Source organism: Schistocerca piceifrons, chromosome 2, assembly GCF_021461385.2.
Source record: "Schistocerca piceifrons isolate TAMUIC-IGC-003096 chromosome 2, iqSchPice1.1, whole genome shotgun sequence".
Lineage (NCBI taxonomy): Eukaryota > Metazoa > Arthropoda > Insecta > Orthoptera > Acrididae > Schistocerca > Schistocerca piceifrons.
The window spans coordinates 565,775,195-565,788,790 of NC_060139.1; the positions used below are offsets into that span (position 1 = coordinate 565,775,195).

A 13,596-nucleotide genomic window follows, 5' to 3' on the forward strand; every position below is an offset into this window, starting at 1 on the left:
TAAAAACATGCAAAATAACTTAAAGAAATGTCATAATTTTCAACACTTGTAGTACAATGATCTACCTCCCAGTTGACTCCTTCAAGCCTACAATAAAACAAGTTTATATTTTTCGTAGTGAAGCATCGTTTGATGAATTTTTTTCAAATCGCTGGTTCAGTTATTTTTGGTAGCCGCAGAAACGGTGCAGAATGATCAGAAATACCTAAATGAATGCAGAATTTTTTTTCTGTCATGAAATGAATAACTTTTCAGAATGTTATCTATACAGGTTGCAATTTGTTTACTCTCTCTTGTGAATTTTGTGAAGTTCAGCTCGAAATTAAATGTCTGAATCAGATCAACAAATTCTGTTGATTCACTGGATTTGTTTATTATGTTTATGTTAAAATCAGTGGCTATGATAATCATGTCCTTTTGCTCTTTTGTCAGTTTCTGTGCGAGACTTCTTAGTTTAAACAAAAATACTTCTGTTACTTCTTTATCTGGGATTCTCGACATCGAAATTATTAGAATATTTTGTCTCTCTACTTCTAAACAGCAACTTCCAAACATGTCATCATCATCAGATAAATAAAATCATTTATTAAGTTATATGTTAAATAAGTATTAATTAGTGTACAGGAACCCCCTTGAGTTTTATTTCTTCCACAGTAGCTACTGGCTACAACAGAGTTCTCTGAGTTATTAAGGACTTAGATGCAGTCTTTTGTTAGCCAATTTTCGTATACTCATATGAATGATAAATTTCTCTCTCCTCCCAGGAAAATGAGTAGATCGTCAATTTTTGCTGCTCTGCCATTTATATGCTTTGTAAAAATGTGCTTTTAATATTACCTATCGTTTTAAGAATAGATTTTCTTATCGGATTTTTACCTTTTATTACTTTATGCAGCTTGCCACTCCCGTAACTTACATTTAGTTTCCCTTATCCTTTATAATTTTGCACTTGCCAATAAATATCTTCCTGAATTTTGCAGACTCTAACCTGTTTAGGTGTAGGTTATCCTGTGCTAGGCAATCTGTGGTTATAAAATTATTTTGTCTATACGTTTGTTACTCGCTGATCTTCTGTGGATAGTGCCACTTACTGCTGCTCTTTACGCTGGAATACGTTTTTCGCTATTTTCATTACATTTCTTGTTTAATTGATGACGTCTTCTTGACTGTAGCTTCGATGGAAACTTCTGCCCAGATGGTTAAATAATGCTGTGCAACTTGCATTAAAGTGAACACCTTCTGTCATACTATGTTTTGCTTCCAGAACGTTCTTCAAAAGCTTATTCATTTGATGTACTATGTGCACTTATCTTGTAGTTATGTTGCACTTTTATGTTTGTCTAATGGTTTTGCACTCTGTTTATTATTTGCAGTTTCTCCAATCACGCCAAGTTCCATCGTATTACTAAAGTCTGTTTTATTACGCACACACGCGGTTTTGCAGCTGTTTTTCTTCAATGTATTTGTATTTACATTGGCACACGATTTTATTTAGTTTTATATTTTCTTCACTGGAGGAATTTATTTCATCTTGAAGAATTTCAATGTCTCTGGTCAGCAGATTCATAATATCGTTTTAGAGCTAACTGTGTCTATGAACTCTACACGTTCTTTACGCTCGCTGTACATTGGACAACCAAGGAAATTAGTCATTTACAAAATTTAAATTGATATTCGCGCAGTCATTATGAAACCAGAAGGTACCCTTCAAACATAAAACACCTATTAAAACGGGTTTTTCACCTACCCTTGCACGCTTAACTACTATATGTAATTTTTTGTGGAACCGGAGTGGCACTGCACAGACCTGTTGGCGCCATCTAGCACTCTGTGTATTTGCCGTTATGCAGTGTGGTCTTATGGTGTGACGTTGAAATTCTGGTGAAGCTACTTTTCCTCGTCACTAGAACGTGTCCTAACATCTGCCGTAGTTTTTGGTTGTACTGTTGAGGTCGGTCCGTAATTTCGCTGTAAGTTGAAGCACGGGGTGTTTTCTGTTACACCGGGTGTGGTGCCAGTGTCCTTCCTCATGGTACATCCTGAGTAGCATTTGTTGAATATTAAAAGAACCAGCGCAACACTGTTGACCAGATAATTCTTGGAGCTCCTGGTCGTCGCCTATCACATCAGCTCCAAAAATAGATTGAAATATTTATAGCAAAATTACCCACAATTCCAGTAAACGTCTTCTCATAAGGGTATGTGTCACTCCGCCCAACAACGGCTTCCGACCGGTCCCATGGTGTAATGGTTAGCACTCTGGACTCTGAATCCAGCGATCCGAGTTCAAATCTCGGTGGGACCTTGTATTTTTAATCCTTCCCATAACACACGAAAGCGCATTTACAGCGGGACAGTTAAGTTACTGAAAAGATAAATGATGATGTGACAAAGAAAAGTAGAAAAAGTATAAAATACAGATAAATGCAACCAGACACTTTTTTTAAAAAAATATTCGTTTATTCCCGTAAGCTAGTTTTCACCCTTTTCAAGCACACGTTCAGATGGGGCACATGAAAGTTACATATTTACTTGCAGAGCGCGGAAGTTACGAGATAATTTCGACAGCGCTTTAGAAGTAAACATGTAACTTCCATTGGCCCATCTCAAGATAAGTCTGAACAGGTTCGAAAGCAAGTTTGTAGAGATAAACGAAAAAGTCAAACAAGGGAGTAGTTACAGTTTTCTTTATTTCTATTCAGTACACAGTCACGGGTTGTAAAACATCCGTAATGGATAGGTTTAATCTTCAGAGAAGGTATACCTAAACTGTAAAGATAGTTTATACACTTTTATAGGACAGACACACTAGTAGTAACTTTTCATACTCATTCGTATTCAGACGAGTTTTCAGTTATGTATCTGCAGCGGCCATTATATAATGTTTTAAATCTGTCGTTGATAATGGTCCTATCTATAATCCCATAAAAGAACTCAGGACCAGAATCATGGAACGTAAAGGAAGTTCTAAAATAATGAAATTCGCATACAAGAACCCATTTCCGACACATGTCAAACATCATATAATGGTCAATGAGGATGAAAAAAAGTGCTTCGGAAAGTGTTTGGAAATAAATACTCATAAAAATTTCAGATACGGTGGTTAGTAGGAGATATGTGACCAAGGTGAAAATTTCTTGTCCCGACAATGAAAGAGTCTTTCCGAATGAGACATGCCTTTACTTTTAGGCATAGTCATGTTTTAGGTTAATGTGTTCAAAATTTTTTCAGTGACTAAATTCAGTCCCTAGTGAGCAATTCTGGAACAAAACGTCAATCTAAGGCTGTCATAAGCTCTTCATTCGAATAAACGTTGTTCAGTTGTATATATACACTCCTGGAAATGGAAAAAAGAACACATTGACACCGGTGTGTCAGACCCACCATACTTGCTCCGGACACTGCGAGAGGGCTGTACAAGCAATGATCACACGCACGGCACAGCGGACACACCAGGAACCGCGGTGTTGGCCGTCGAATGGCGCTAGCTGCGCAGCATTTGTGCACCGCCGCCGTCAGTGTCAGCCAGTTTGCCGTGGCATACGGAGCTCCATCGCAGTCTTTAACACTGGTAGCATGCCGCGACAGCGTGGACGTGAACCGTATGTGCAGTTGACGGACTTTGAGCGAGGGCGTATAGTGGGCATGCGGGAGGCCGGGTGGACGTACCGCCGAATTGCTCAACACGTGGGGCGTGAGGTCTCCACAGTACATCGATGTTGTCGCCAGTGGTCGGCGGAAGGTGCACGTGCCCGTCGACCTGGGACCGGACTGCAGCGACGCACGGATGCACGCCAAGACCGTAGGATCCTACGCAGTGCCGTAGGGGACCGCACCGCCACTTCCCAGCAAATTAGGGACACTGTTGCTCCTGGGGTATCGGCGAGGACCATTCGCAACCGTCTCCATGAAGCTGGGCTACGGTCCCGCACACCGTTAGGCCGTCTTCCGCTCACGCCCCAACATCGTGCAGCCCGCCTCCAGTGGTGTCGCGACAGGCGTGAATGGAGGGACGAATGGAGACGTGTCGTCTTCAGCGATGAGAGTCGCTTCTGCCTTGGTGCCAATGATGGTCGTATGCGTGTTTGGCGCCGTGCAGGTGAGCGCCACAATCAGGACTGCATACGACCGAGGCACACAGGGCCAACACCCGGCATCATGGTGTGGGGAGCGATCTCCTACACTGGCCGTACACCACTGGTGATCGTCGAGGGGACACTGAATAGTGCACGGTACATCCAAACCGTCATCGAACCCATCGTTCTACCATTCCTAGACCGGCAAGGGAACTTGCTGTTCCAACGGGACAATGCACGTCCGCATGTACCCCGTGCCACCCAACGTGCTCTAGAAGGTGTAAGTCAACTACCCTGGCCAGCAAGATCTCCGGATCTGTCCCCCATTGAGCATGTTTGGGACTGGATGAAGCGTCGTCTCACGCGGTCTGCACGTCCAGCACGAACGCTGGTCCAACTGAGGTGCCAGGTGGAAATGGCATGGCAAGCCGTTCCACAGGACTACATCCAGCATCTCTACGATCGTCTCCATGGGAGAATAGCAGCCTGCATTGCTGCGAAAGGTGGATATACACTGTACTAGTGCCGACATTGTGCATGCTCTGTTGCCTGTGTCTATGTGCCTGTGGTTCTGTCAGTGTGATCATGTGATGTATCTGACCCCAGGAATGTGTCAATAAAGTTTCCCCTTCCTGGGACAATGAATTCACGGTGTTCTTATTTCAATTTCCAGGAGTGTAGTTGAATGTTCGAATAGGTGGAAATCGTAGGATGTAAAATCAGGCGAATAGGTTAGATGTTCCAACTATTGATTGTCTAGATCATTCAATTTCCCCGTCGCTAAATCATTCCAGGACGCTTTTCACCTATTTTTTATCAAATTAATTCAGAAATCCTGCCTAATACTCGCCAGTTATTATTTTATATTCTCCATTATAACTCAATATGAAAAACACACCTGGCATAGAAAAACCGTCTGATTTAAACTTTGGAAGTATCCTATACTTGGCTGTTTCACACATCTTCAATCGCCAATTGTCCACGACCGTATTAAGAACTTGCTGCTTTCATCTGTGGCTTTACTGTTGGGTCGGTCTTCACGTGGATCATCTCGAATTAAGTACACCCATGTCTGTATTCAGTCTACTCTTTATTAACTGTTGAAAATGAATGCGCAAAACCGCTGTAAGGTGCTGATGAATTGTGCAGCACAGAGTACTCCCGTTTATAATTTTCAACTAAAATCACAAAATTATGTGTAAAGAAACCTGTTCCGATCTGAAAGTCGACTCTTGATTTACTTTACAGCGCAACGTGTAGGAATGTTACAAGAATAAAAGTTCAGTAACGCGTCTCTCTAGGATCATGAGAAATTCCCTTCTTGACAGAATACTGTGTGATTTACTACAAGTCTTTAAACTTTTGCTCCAAAAATTAAACGCGAATAGAAAACTATAGCCGCTGTATAGCATGAAAAAGAATAAAATTAATTTTTTTGATACTGCCATGCTACCTACGATTACTGCTAGTGCAGTAGCTCTTCCAAACAGCATCCTATATCAGCAACCCGATTACTCCTGGGCAGTGTTTACTGGGGTTACGCACAACTCTCTTTAAAAAGAATAGTTCGATGCAGCTATAGAGTCGAGCCGCGCACGTCTGCTTTCATGCCCCACAGCTATTTCGCTGCAGCTAATAGCCAGTAGCTGTGATCCTGCAGTAGGATAGTCTGTGCATTGGCTAGGATTGCGAATTAATAAAATATATAGATATTCAACCCCCCATGAACCATGGACCTTGCCGTTGGTGGGGAGGCTTGCATGCCTTAGCGATACAGATGGCCGTACCGTAGGTGCAACCACAACGGAGGGGTATCTGTTGAGAGGCCAGACAAACGTGTGGTTCCTGAAGAGGGGCAGCAGCCTTTTCAGTAGTTGCAGGGGCAACTGTCTGGATAATTGACTGATCTGGCCTTGTAACATTAACCAAAACGGCCTTGCTGTGCTGGTACTGCGAACGGCTGAAAGCAAGGGGAAACTACAGCCGTAATTTTTCTTGAGGACATGCAGCTTTACTGTATGATTAAATGATGATGGCGTCCTCTTGGGTAAAATATTCCGGAGGTAAAATAGTCCCCCATTCGGATCTCCGGGCGGGGACTACTCAAGAGGACGTCGTTATCAGGAGAAAGAAAATTGGCATTCTACGGATCGGAGCGTGGAATGTCAGATCCCTTACTCGGGCAGGTAGGTTGGAAAATTTAAAAAGGGAAATGGATAGGTTAAAGTTAGATATAGTGGGAATTAGTGAAGTTCGGTGGCAGGAGGAACAAGACTTTTGGTCAGGTGATTACAGGGTTATAAATACAAAATAAAATAGGGGTAATGCAGGAGTAGGTTTAATAATGAATAAAAAAATAGGAGTGCGGGTTAGCTACTACAAACAGCATAGTGAACGCATTATTGTGGCCAAGATAGACACAAAGCCCATGCCTACTACAGTAGTACAAGTTTATATGCCAACTAGCTCTGCAGATGATGAAGAAATTGATGAAATGTATGACGAGATAAAAGAAATTATTCAGGTAGTGAAGGGAGACGAAAATTTAGTAGTCATGGGTGACTGGAATTCGTCAGTAGGAAAAGGGAGAGAAGGAAACATAGTAGGTGAATATGAATTGGGGGGAAGAAATGAAAGAGGAAGCCGCCTTGTAGAATTTTGCACAGAGCATAACTTAATCATAGCTAACACTTGGTTCAAGAATCATGAAAGAAGGTTGTATACCTGGAAGAATCCAGGAGATACTAAAAGGTATCAGATAGATTACATAATGGTAAGACAGAGGTTTAGGAACCAGGTTTTAAATTGTAAGACATTTCCAGGGGTAGATGTGGATTCTGACCACAATCTATTGGTTATGAACTGTAGATTGAAACTGAAGAAACTGCAAAAAGGCGGGAATTTAAGGAGATGGGACCTGGATAAACTGAAAGAACCAGGGGTTGTAGAGAGTTTCAGGGAGAGCATAAGGGAACAATTGACAGGAATGGGGGAAAGAAATACAGTAGAAGAAGAATGGGTAGCTTTGAGGGATGAAGTAGTGAAGGCAGCAAGGGATCAAGTAGGTAAAAAGACGAGGGCTAATAGAAATCCTTGGGTAACAGAAGAAATATTGAATTTAATTGACGAAAGGAGAAAATATAAAAATGCAGTAAATGAAGCAGGCAAAAAGGAATACAAACGTCTCAAAAATGAGATCGACAGGAAGTGCAAAATGGCTAAGCAGGGATGGCTAGAGGACAAATGTAAGGTTGTAGAGGCTTGTCTCACTAGGGGTAAGATAGATACTGCCTACAGGAAAATTAAATAGACCTTTGGAGAGAAGAGAACCACTTGTATGAATATCAAGAGCTCAGATGGCAACCAAGTTCTAAGCAAAGAAGGGAAAGCAGAAAGGTGGAAGGAGTATATAGAGGATCTATACAAGGGCGATGTACTTGAGGACAATATTATGGAAATGGAAGAGGATGTAGATGAAGAAGAAATGGGAGATGAGATACTGCGTGAAGAGTTTGACAGAGAGTCGAAACAAGGCCCCGGGAGTAGACAACATTCCATAAGAACTACTGATGGCCTTGGGAGAGCCAGTCATGACAAAACTCTACCATCTGATGAGCAATATGTATGAGACCGACGAAATACCCACAGACTTCAAGAAGAATATAATAATTCCAATCCCAAAGAAAGCAGGTGTTGACAGATGTGAAAATTACCGAAGTATCAGTTTAATAAGTCACAGCTGCAAAATACTAACGCGAATTATTTACAGACGAATGGAAAAACTGGTAGAAGCGGACCTCGTGGAAGATCAGTTTGGATTCCGTAGAAATGTTGGAACACGTGAGGCAATACTAACCCTACGACTTATCTTAGAAGAAAGATTAAGAAAAGGCAAACCTATGTTTCTAGCATTTGTAGACTTTAGAGAAAGCTTTTGACAACGTTAACTGGAATACTCTCTTTCAAATTCTGAAGTTGGCAGGGGTAAAATACAGGTAGCGAAAGGCTATTTACAATTTGTACAGAAACCAGATGGCAGTTATAAGAGTCGAGGGGCATGAAAGGGAAGCAGTGGTTGGGAAAGGAGTGAGACAGGGTTGTAGCCTCTCCCCGATGTTATTCAATCTGTATATTGAGCAAGCAGTAAAGGAAACAAAAGAAAAATTCGGAGTAGGTATTAAAATTCATGGAGAAGAACTAAAAACTTTGAGGTTCGCCGATGACATTGTAATTCTGTCAGAGACAGCAAAGGACTTGGTTGGTTGGTTGGTTTGGGGAAGGAGACCAGACAGCGTGGTCATCGGTCTCATCGGATTAGGGAAGGATGGTGAAGGAAGTCGGCCGTGCCCTTTCAGAGGAACCATCCCGGCATTTGCCTGGAGTGATTTAGGGAAATCACGGAAAACCCAAATCAGGATGGCCGGACGCGGGATTGAACCGTCGTCCTTCCGAATGCGAGTCCAGTGTCTAACCACTGCGCCACCTCGCTCGGTCAAAGGACTTGGACGAGCAGTTGAACGGAATGGACAGTGTCTTGAAAGGAGGATATAAGATGAACATCAACAAAAGCAATACGAGGATAATGGAATGTAGTCAAATTAAATCGGGTGATGCTGAGGGGATTAGATTAGGAAATGAGACACTTAAAGTAGTAAAGGAGTTTTGCTATTTAGGGAGTAAAATAACTGATGATAGTCGAAGTAGAGAGGATATAAAATGTAGACTGGCAATGGCAAGGAAATCGTTTCTGAAGAAGAGAAATTAACATCGAGTATAGATTTAAGTGTCAGGAAGTCGTTTCTGAAAGTATTTGTATGGAGTGTAGCTATGTATGGAAGTGAAACATGGACGATAACCAGTTTGGACAAGAAGAGAATAGAAGCTTTCGAAATGTGGTGCTACAGAAGAATGCTGAAGATAAGGTGGGTAGATCACGTAACTAATGAGGAGGTATTGAATAGGATTGGGGAGAAGAGAAGTTTGTGGCAACTCTCGACTAGAAGAAGGGATCGGTTGGTAGGACATGTTTTGAGGCATCAAGGGATCACAAATTTAGCATTGGAGGGCAGCGTGGAGGGTAAAAATCGTAGGGGGAGACCAAGAGATCAATACACTAAGCAGATTCAGAAGGCTGTAGGTTGCAGTAGGTACTGGGAGATGAAGAAGCTTGCACAGGATAGAGTAGCATGGAGAGCTGCATCAAACCAGTCTCAGGACTGAAGACCACAACAACAACATAGATATTCAAAATAGAAGTTAAATGAATAACTTAATAACCCGGGTTCCTCTCTAACGTCTGTAGTTGGTGTAGACTACAGAGGATCATTTTGAACGATGTTTATTCAAGAAATGACATCTCAAATAAACAGGAAGTGGTCCTGTGATATTCATTTAAAGTACAGATAGAAAAAACCCCTGTCAAACGCAGTAAAGTTGCGTTGAAAGCGTAACGAGAATGGTAGCAAAATCTCCAAACTGAACACTCATCGAAGACACGTGAACTACCTCGATTTCGTAATCACAATAGACGAAATATTCGTCAGATCAAAACAGTACAGAGTTCAACATGGTGGTTTACAAATTGGCACACGCGGTTGAGAGAACAGAAACTCATATTCTAACTATGCGCAGTTCCGTATTACAAGCGGAAAAAATTTGAGTCCTGCTCTTTAGCACACACAGACCTCTCGAATTATAAAGTATGATGGCGGCCGTTCACCACCCAGAAACAAACACCTCCACGATCGGATCATGCACGTTACTGCAGGCAGGTCTGGCTTCTTCCAGAACTCGCTGCGAAGTGTCCAGGGCCGCTCCCTTGAGCCGTTCTCGAAGAGCCCCATTTTTCACTTGACTCTCGTGGTTTTCCGCAACTGTCTACTTTTTCATTGGCTGAAGGCCATTCCCATCCAAAATACATCGTCCTTGAGCTCTAAAGACTTGTTTTTATTCAAGTTGACCATTTACTGCACTAAACTAACACGTTACGACATTGGCTCTGAGCACTATGGGACCTAATGTTACGACATTATTTAAATAAAAGAAATGTTATAAACATTTGTTTACACTAAGATCATTTACAATAAATATGAGTAATAGTTGGTTCATAAATAAATAAGCCAACATTCTTGCGCATGTGTGCTGTCGATAAATGAGAAAACATTGTCGTATAATATTTTTTAAACACTTATTTATGCCATCTTGACAGAGGCGTCTTTTGGTTCTCTTTCCAATCGTAGTGACGGTAACACATGCGGTTGACGACTTGTAAAATTAGAACACCTTTTTAATAGCATTTGCAATCAACATTTAAATAAAGTTACTGTCAAAATAGTAAACTGTTCGTTAAATAAAATACAAGTAGGAAATAAACCTAAGGTAGTGAAGCTGTGTTCATTTGCTGGGTAAATGTAGAAAATTCAATGTTCTGACAAACGTATGCATAATAAAAAAGATATAAAAGACGTAATAAATCAAGAAATAAAATAGATACAAATACATAGCCTTCAGGGATGACAGCTATATTGCAATACTATCATCTGAGATTTAGTTTGCTGGAATCGCATAAAGTCTTTAGAAGTTGTTAATTCAGAGATCCATTGTATAAATGTTAATTCACTATGGAATATTGACTTCTGTAGTTTTAAGGATATTGAAATTCTGTTGTGTCTCTGGATGCACCTCATTTATCTAGGATCGTCGATGTATTCAGATTTGCATTAATATTAGGCTGTAAATTTTTATTGACTCTCAAGAGAGCTGTAAGAAGCCGTCTTCCAGTATGTCTCAAAGCCTGCCATTTCTGGGAGTCCAGCCCGCCCTCTTATGTTGGCGACATGTCGTACAAATTCCCCATACTGGGATTTTCTGGCTTCCGCACAGGTGACCCTTGTCCCTTGCCCGGTTGGCCTGGAGCATCCTGACCCCTGGGCCCGCTACAGTTCAGCCGTACATCAAGTTCATCTTACCTTGTAGCAATTCTAGGCAGCCGATTAGATCATTACAGTTCAACTCAACATTAAATTCTGTATACGTATATTGACGAATGACGAAAGGTGAGCAGTTCACGAATTAAGAAAGGATGACAAACTAAATGTGACGTATTTCTTGAAAGGTCTAGTGAAACCGAAGTTGTGTCTGAGAATCCTCCAAGGAAGCATTATAGACTCTCTGATGATCTTCATCTACAGGAACGAGTTAGAGGACAATCTGAAGAGCACACCTAGACTGTTTGCAGATAATGCCACTTATCGTCCAATAAAGTCAGCCGGCCGTTGTGGCCGAGCGGTTCTAGGCGCTTCAGTCTGGAACCGTGCTGCTGCTATGGTCGCAGGTTCGTATCTTGCCTCGGGCATGGATGTGTGTGATGTCCATAGGTTAGTTAGGTTTAGGTAGTTCTAAGGCTAGGGCACTGATGTTCTCAGATGTGCTTAGTCCCATAGTGCTTAGTCCCATAGTGCTTAGAGCCATTTGAATCAATTAAGTCATCAGAAGATCAAACGAATTACAACAAGGCTTAGACGAGATATATGCACGGTACATAAACTGGCAACTGTCCTTGAACTATAAAAAGTGTGAGATTCTGTAGATGAGTATCAAAAAAAGAAAAGAAAATCCATTAAATTTCGGTTACACGATTGGTCCCACAAATGTAGGAGTTGTCGATTCAGCTGAATTTCAACGGATTACAATTACGAGCAACTTTAAAATGGAACCAACCAAAAAAAAAAAAGGCGAAACAAAAAGACTGAATTTTATTGCCAGAATGCATAGAAGTTGTAATAAGTCTACTAAAGAGACTATTCACACTGCACTTACCTGTCCTAGCAGTATTGTTGCATGGTACAGTATCTGGTAGACTAGCCATTACCTATGCAAGTAGGTCCTCAGTACCTGCATATCCATCGAATCTGGCCGAGAAGTGGGTTTTGAAATAAGGCTATTGTCAATGAGGTAGTTGTACAACCCCACTGTCCACACCTTTGGGTAATTAATCTGTTTTCAGTATGTACGAGGGTTATTCCAAAAGTAAGGTCCGATCGGTCGCGAAATGGAAACGACTATGAAAATCCGATAAAGCTTTGCACAGATGTGTTGGGTAGTGTCTCTAGTATAACCCCAGTTAGCATCACGTCGCTCTTCTCATTTCTGAGCTCGCAGTGAGTGCGTAAAGATGTCTAGAAAATAGTGTCTGCCGCCAAGTACGAGGGCCTGGTGAGAAATTTCGCCTGAAGCTATGCAGCCAACATTACATAACTGTCGTGCTGTTTCGTCTTCACGACAATTCTCAGCCGCATTCTGCAGGGGCAATGAAGATGCTCCTGCATCGTTTTCAAATGGAAATGTGAGATTACCCACAATACAGTCCGCAATTGTCTCCCCCTGAGTTTCATCTCTGGTCACATGAACCGCTGTCTTTGAAGACAACATTTTGACACAGACGAGGTGTAGGCCAGCGTGGAGAATTGGCGGAAAGCACTGGCGGCTGCCTTCTATGATGAGGCTATTGAAAAGTTGGTACAACGCTATGACAAAAGTCTAAGTCAGAACGGCGACTACGTAGAGAAGTAGCTGAAAGGTGTAGCTAATTGTTACAAGTAAAACATTTCTGATGTTCACTGTGGTTTCAATTTGGCAATCAATCGGACCTTACTTTTGGAATAACCCTCGTAGATGCTCAATGAAGACTGTAAACCACCATTTATAAAGCAAGGATTTTTAATTAATGCTAAATTATGGCTGTACATACTTCAAAAGGTTGGTGGAATAGCAATGCTCTAATTTAATTTTGTGATGTAATAAAAGTCAAAGGTATCAGAAGTTCTATTGCTTATTATAAATCCTCACACAAAATGGTTGCAGTAGTTGCACTGAAGCATAACATGAACATGTTTAATAACATCCTATTCACTGAAAAATTATCACAAGAAAATGAAACAGTTACAGGTAACTAAGGTTGGCAGAGATTCAAGACAAGGAACCAGTAGGTAGGTTACTACATTATTAGCACACTGATCTGTTTCCATGATCTGGCGACAGTGACTGCCAAGATTTGAGTTCGTAAAATTGTGCATGCCAGAAAGGCGTCTTCCTCCAACTCACTAACACTTTAACGATTGAGAGATTGCAGGGCACTCTCACTTCTGATTCGATGTTATGCTGCGTAATGATCTTTATTACTTGGTTGCTATACCTGGATACGATCTGACTTCATTCATATGATGAAATGGTTGGCAGTAGTTAACACTCTTGGTTGTGTGCTCTAGTGAAGGAATAGCTTTGCCTGCATTCAAAAAAAGAGGGTGCCGATTTAAACGACTGCAGTAAAAGCGTACAGCAGCTAAGGGCCAAGAGGAGCGTTTTTTAAGTGGAACTTTGGTGGAAAAGTTGCGAACTGCCGAGTTCCCCGGTCTCATTGTGCAGACACATTGGATGGCGCCGGTGGGTTGGCGGCCGCGTCCAGGTAGGCTGACTAGTTCCGAGGAGTTAGGCAGGAAGCCAATGAGACGACTGAGTTTCT

At 41.6% G+C, this 13,596-nt stretch overlaps 1 non-coding gene across 1 annotated transcript; it reads left to right on the forward strand.

The window, feature by feature from the left end:
• The first annotated feature begins 2,233 nt into the window (after window positions 1-2,233).
• On the forward strand, window positions 2,234-2,305 carry Trnaq-cug. Its single transcript has one exon. It is a non-coding gene; the product is annotated as a tRNA-Gln (tRNA).
• Window positions 2,306-13,596: the final 11,291 nt, after the last annotated feature.